This window comes from Geospiza fortis, unplaced genomic scaffold (assembly GCF_000277835.1).
Source record: "Geospiza fortis unplaced genomic scaffold, GeoFor_1.0 scaffold139, whole genome shotgun sequence".
NCBI classification, from domain to species: Eukaryota; Metazoa; Chordata; class Aves; order Passeriformes; family Thraupidae; genus Geospiza; species Geospiza fortis.
The window spans coordinates 1,555,775-1,562,250 of NW_005054406.1; the positions used below are offsets into that span (position 1 = coordinate 1,555,775).

Consider the following 6,476-nt stretch of genomic DNA (forward strand, 5'->3'; position numbering starts at 1 on the left):
GCAATTCCCAAATCTCATGAAACAACAGTCTTGCCAGGTTTCAGACCCCCCACACACATGGATTGATGTTTGCTGCTTTGTCGATGCTGGGTTTGCACACCAGAGCTGGCTGCAAAATATTTCTGTTTTGTTAAAGGACTACAGGAGATGCACACTTTAAATGGCTCTTTCTCTATGCACACATTCATCTGCCTGGGGACTGTGGAGAGGGGGGGTTAGAGATCCAGCTTGAGTGTGTCAAGCACAGGGCAGAGAGAGCTCCAGGAAGCTGCTCTGCATTTACTGGCAGTCATTTTCTCATGATGCATAATGCACAAGGTGCCAATGCAAGATGAGGTGTAAAAAACAGGGGCGGGGGGGTGGTGTGGTGTGTGTGAAAATGGTGTGTCTGGTAGTGGCTGAGCTTTCCTCTTCATCTGAGGTTTCTTTCTCAGCTAATATCTGGGCATAATTTATAGCTGCATGTTAATATGTTTTCTTGGTATTTCAGCACATCTGTGAAGAAAATCCTTGCAAAGCAAGTGTGTCTTTTCACAATCACTGCATGTCAGTCTGGCAGACTCTAGCTGTGAGCAGTATACAGCGAAGGGGGAGAAAGCCCCCAGCACCGTTATCTGTTTAGGGGGTGGGGGAAGGGTCGACGGTAATACCTTTAAAAACCCGAAAGGCGGTAAGCCATTATTAGCAAAAGCTATATTGAGCATGCTTGCCAGACAGGCAGTGCAGCGCAGCTCAGCTCTAGTTCCGCCCAGACATGTGCCTTGCCATTTTCATTTTAATCAGTCTGCTCAGGATGGCTGCTGATTCATTTTGCGGGATGGCCCCCTGGGAGCCAAGGTGAAAGCCTGAGGCGAGCTGCTATTGCATCAATGCAGCACTCCACATCAGACACAGGGAGGGGAGGCAAGGCTTCGGCAGCAGATAGAGTTCAAAATACCAGCCTCACTATTAAAAAAGCAAACCAGTACTCCCCTTAAAAAAAAAACAAAAAAACAAAAAACCAAAAAACCCCAAACAAACAACAAACAAAAAACCAAAAAACAAACCAAAGAAAAACCTCTCTGTAGAAGTAATAATATTTTTTAAAAAGACAAAAAAGGAAAAAAAAGGAGTATATATCCAACACCCCCCTCCCAGAATCATTAAATAAAACACAATTATTGAAGAAAAATCTCTTCTGCTCCTTCCTTCCCCTCTTACCCTGGAAGCTCTGGAGCTACAATTTCTTTCCAGTGTCTTGTTTAAAAAGAAAAAGGATGCTCTCTATTTCTCTATTTACCTGATAACTAGCGGGGGGTGGGATACCTGATTTAGCTGGAGACTTTGATTTGTGGGATTGACAACCTTATTATGCAGTGAGCTTATTATTGATATTATTCTGCTCTCGGTTGCCATGACCACCTTGTGAGAGACATTCAATTTTCTCTCTTCCATCATCATTATCTATGAGGCCATCTGTTGTGGAAAATGAATTCAGCCTCATTTGCATGACTGATAAGCAAATTTTTTTTTATCTATTTAACAGAAGGTCATATGCCGGGGATTTGGAGCTGGTAAAAAAAAAAAAAGTGGAGGAAAAAAAAAAGGCATCTCAAGAGGATGAGTGGGAGTGCGTGCATTAGAGGATGTATGTGGAAGTAAAACAGATCCCTCAGGCCTGCTAGCCTATCCTACTGCATTTGTCATTCCTGCCAGGGCGACATTTTTTCCCCCTAAGCTTCTGCACACTAAAGAGAGTGAGAGCTTTTTCCCTGCAGTCTTCTTGAAGCCCCCCTGGTTTTTTTTTACTCAGTGTTGGTGGGTGTATTTTTATATATATACATATATATTTTTTTAATTCCCTGGAACATGGGGTATCTTTTCTGTGTTCAATGAAGAAAAAAGCAGCCTTTTCTGGGTCTCTGTGGTATGCTTCTTACTCCTCATCCTTTCAAAGTTGTAGTAAGCCAGGGCGTTTCTTAACCATGCTGAAATGTCTTGCTTATGTTTAACTTGCAAATGGTTAACAGTGCAGGTGTGGGCTGTGTTTTGTGCAGGGTGGGGGTTGATTCTTGCAGCTAACTGGGAAGATTATTGTGATTTTTGTAGTCATTCTGTAGCTTGTACTTAAATGTCCATTGTTTGCTCTTTTCAAGTTTTTCTGGCATTACTGCTGTGCAGCTGAAATTGTATTGGGCTGTAGAATAGCTGATAAAAAAATCCTAAAGAATATATTTAGTATATGACTGCATAATGTTGCATGCATTAAGCATGTTGTTGTTTATATAAACTTGCTGCATGTGGACAGTACTTGTTTGATATGGAGAACCCGAGACAGAAGTTTCACAGATTGGAATGCTCAATGACAGCTGAATGCAATTAAATAAAAGAAAGTAAGATACTGTATTTTGCACTAAAATGACTTTTGAAAACAATGGATTTGTACTTTTAAGGGGAACACTTGAATAAGAGTAGCTTTTTTGCAACAACACTATCTTAAATGTTTCATAGCTGTAATACATTTTTTTTTAAAGAGAAGAAGCTTTGTAAATAAGGAGTTGTTAATTCAGTTAATTCTTTGAAAACATCACAGTATATATTTCAAGTTAAAAATAGTTGTGATAAGTAGTCCATGTACGTTTAGTGAAGATCTGTTAATCCTATTAATTTAGTGCTAAAATGTAGACAAATAGTATGAAGGAAAACAACTTATGTCAGTAAAAAAGAAACTACCTACTGTTTTATGGGAGAGGTGTTACATAGGTTTGTTTCTTTTAATTGTCACTAACAAAAATTAAACTCAATGGAACAGAAGCATGGCATTTTCTTCTGAGTTCTGACCAATGTGCACAGTCTCATCTAGGCAGAGGAGGTTTTTTTAAAGCTTTACTTGTTTTCTGAAGAAGTAATGTGAGGATAAAAGTAGACTTTTTATATGATAAATGCTTTGCCTGGCTGATGATACTCCTTTAAAGGTAGAAAAGAAGAAATGCACTACTCTCTTTCTTGCAAATAAATACTTATGGATTTTATTTGTAATCTATGGGGAATATTTTTTATAGTTCACACTTGCCATGGAGAAATGGTCATGGGTGCTGGATTTCAGGTGGTGAGGAGTTTCACTTCTATTGAGGGCAGCTAGAGACTAGATCTCCGACCTGTCTACATTAAGTAACTCACCTTAAATTACTTGATTAAATTTCCTATTTTTTATGGGTTTATTTTTGTTTGTTTTAGAAGACACTCTGCAACAGACTTAGCATTAATTTGTTGTGATAATCTATCGTTGATAGTTGTTTAAAGGGAAATCTTTTTTCCTATCTCTCTGATTTCAGAAGGAGTATCTTCCTTGTACATTTTTAAAAAGGAGTAAGATCTAATCCTTTTTTGGCATCCGCCATATTTATCATGCCTGTTGGGATCTGTGGTGGAAGTTAGCTCACAGAACTAGTTTCACACTCTGAGCTCAGCCCAGTGCAGTTCTGGCAGCTGCAGGGAGTGGAGGGTGTCTGAAAGAGTGCTGGTTTCCTCAGTGGACTTCAGTTGGAAGTAATGGGATACCGTGCATTAGCAGACTGTCTTGTAGCACACAAAGGTTGAGGTCTCCGTCTTATCCCCACCTCCCCCCTCCACTTGAATTGTCAGCATCTTCCCAAGGCTGGTGAATAAAACCTGCTAAATTTCAGGAAAAGCCTAACAGATAACGCAGTCGGTTCCCTTTCCCTGCCCCCCAAAAGTTAATTACCGAGCTTGGTTGGATTCCTCCCCGCCACCCTGACATTTGACTGCTGTTAATTCACTGATTAATCTCATTAATGTGATTATAGCAGGATTTGGAGTTGGCTGCCATTGTTCTGCAGACAGCGCCATTCAGCCCCAGCCCTCGCCACCCCCCTCGGCGCGTCGGAGCGGTTCCTTCAGCACCGGGAGCTGTCCGGCTCCCCCGGGGCCGGCCGGCGCCCCCCGGGAGCTGTCCGTCGCTCCGGGAGCTGTCCGGCTCGCCGGGAGCTGTCCGGCTCGCCGGGAGCTGTCCGCTCCGGGAGCTGTCTGCGCTTACCGGCCCCGTGCCCTGCAACTGCTCCCGGAGGTAAAGGCAGGAGAGGCTTCATGCCTTCTAATGAGGTGGCCGGAAGATGGCTGTGGTAAAGCGCCAGTCTCTTAATTTAAATGCATTTAAATTCTTCCTCTCTTCCAAGAGCTGTCTTCGTCTGCATTCTGTTTTCTGGGATCGATCCATGGGGCAGTGGAGTTTAAACAGCACTTCTTTGCAGCAGTGCAATTTAACTCACAGAAGGTGAGGGACATTACAAGTGTTGTCATGATTAGCCAGACTTTTTCATCCTAGCAAAAAGTGCTTTGTTGAGCTAAATGCTTTCATTTATCTGTTTGGATTTTTTGGTTGGTTTTTTTTTTTTTTTTTAATAGAAGAATAAATTAAGTAATACAACAAAGTCAGCTACAGGAAGGAGACCCTTATATTATGTTTGCTCTCACCAACACTACTGTGCCCAGTGTCTTTCCTGCAACTGCTCTGCAAATGCCTATTTTCCAGAGTTTGACAATAGGAAGCATTTTATTGATTTAAAATTGATCTGGAAGATCTTTCTAAGGTCTCCTTATACATATAAATGACTTTTGCAGTCTTCAGTTGCAACACTATTTTATATTCAAGTTCTCAGGTTAGGTAGTTTTAAATCAGACTAGGAATAACTTCCTTAAAGTCAGTCACTTTATGTAGCACTGGGGCTCTGCCCTATTTGGTATTTTTACTTTTATTATCTAGAAGATACATTGTTATCATTTAATAACAGCCAATTGCACATGCGCAGTAACTTTTTTTTTTTTTTTTACCGTCTTCCCTTTCATTTGTATTCTTTATGAGCATGACCCTGTACTGGAAAAACTGAAGCTACACATTAAACTCTCGTGTGTGAAGGATTTGCCAGGACAAGCAGTGAACTCCTGCAAACCAGGAAATTCAAAATACTTTTAAGAGAAAGTGTCCTGCTGAAATAAAGGGGTAATCAGTTAAAGAACACACTGCATTTTAAAGGATTTGAGTGTAGTGAATGTCAGTGAAACATCTGCAGCCACTGCAATCTATGGATAAATAAAAATCTATGTTCAAAACTGAGAAAGTGCACTAAACCCAAAAAATCAGTTGCTATTTTCTACTATGACTTTCACATAGGTTCTCAGTCACTGATACTATATTCTTAGTGGGGTTTCCTTTTTTTTTTTCTGTTTCCTTTTCTTTTCATTTCTTTTTCACTCAAAATCAAAAGCCCAGTGAGTAAACTATTGTCTCCTTAACTGCTTTAGAGAACTATACGTTTAACGGATGTATAAAATAGGATTGCATAGGAACAGGTTTTAACAGTGACAGCCACAATATGCAAGCCAATTAAGGCTGCTCGTTAGCGGGTATATTCTTGTAATACTCCTGTCAAGCTGAAATTGTACTCCCTTATTGACAGTAGTGGGTCTGATGCTTGAATTCTGTTTTCCGTGTTTGTCTAATGTTTCAAGACTCACTAGAAACTGCAACTAGCCAAAAAGTAAAAGAAATTGAAGGTTTTCAAGCATATTTTACCTCAAGTTTGCTAACCTGGCCAACTTAACCTGCAGGAAAAATACTGTGCTCTCATTAACGCTGCTTAAACATGACCTGCATCTCCTTTTCCCCATGGATAATGCACACTGACGAGACACAGGCTGGGGGAGGGAGAATCCAACCCACACCATTACACCCATACCCTAGTATCTTATGGAGGATAATTAGGCCAATGAATAACAAGTCTCCCAAATTTCTTTCCAGACTGCTTTTTTTTTTTTTTTTTTTTCCTGGGGAAGGCTGCATCTTAATGCTTCTCAGTTTCCTTTTCTATTTATACAACACTGTGGAGGTCAGTAAATGCTTCTAATTTATGCAGCGGCCTCCCCCACCCCCCTTAACACTCACCAGTACAAGATTTATGTACATTTTGTCCTGATTAGAGAAACTACTCTTTTTGCCTTCAGTGGGAGAAGCAGTGGCTCTTTTCTTTGTGCCACCACAAAGGCTGGACGAGATGATGAGGGGTTTTTTCCCATAGAAATCACCTTCCAAAAGTTTGACAACACCTGCCGTGATACATGTACCACATAGTTGCCTTCACTATCCTTTTAGATCCTAGCTAGGATCTAACATAAGGAAGCTAGCACTAACAGAGGGAGATGACTTGATTTTTCAAATGCAAATACCATTATCCAAAGATTCTGCACGTAAACCTGACGTTAGAAAATGCTGAGATTCATCTGTAGGGGTGTAGATACCCTATACACTTACAGGGGGCCCTTTAATCACCACGTGTGCATGTGTGCTTCTCAGGCTACGTTGATTTGTGTGGAAAAAACCCAAACTGACATGCCCTTGCTACGACACAAACATGGTAGATCTCCCTCCCCGCTACGAGGAGGTTTTTCTCCCGGCAGACCGGCTCCCCCCTCCCGCCCCC

The 6,476-nt window shown here is 41.1% G+C and overlaps 1 protein-coding gene across 1 annotated transcript in view; it reads left to right on the plus strand.

Annotated features, from left to right (window-relative positions):
- Nucleotides 1-1,802: 1,802 nt before the first annotated feature.
- Nucleotides 1,803-6,476, plus strand: part of MYT1L (myelin transcription factor 1 like) — a 310,448-nt gene continuing 305,774 nt past the window's right edge. Inside the window, exon 1 of the mRNA XM_031061270.1 lies at nucleotides 1,803-1,906. The gene's annotated coding sequence lies outside the window, so the exon portion shown is untranslated. The remainder of the gene's footprint in view (nucleotides 1,907-6,476) is intronic.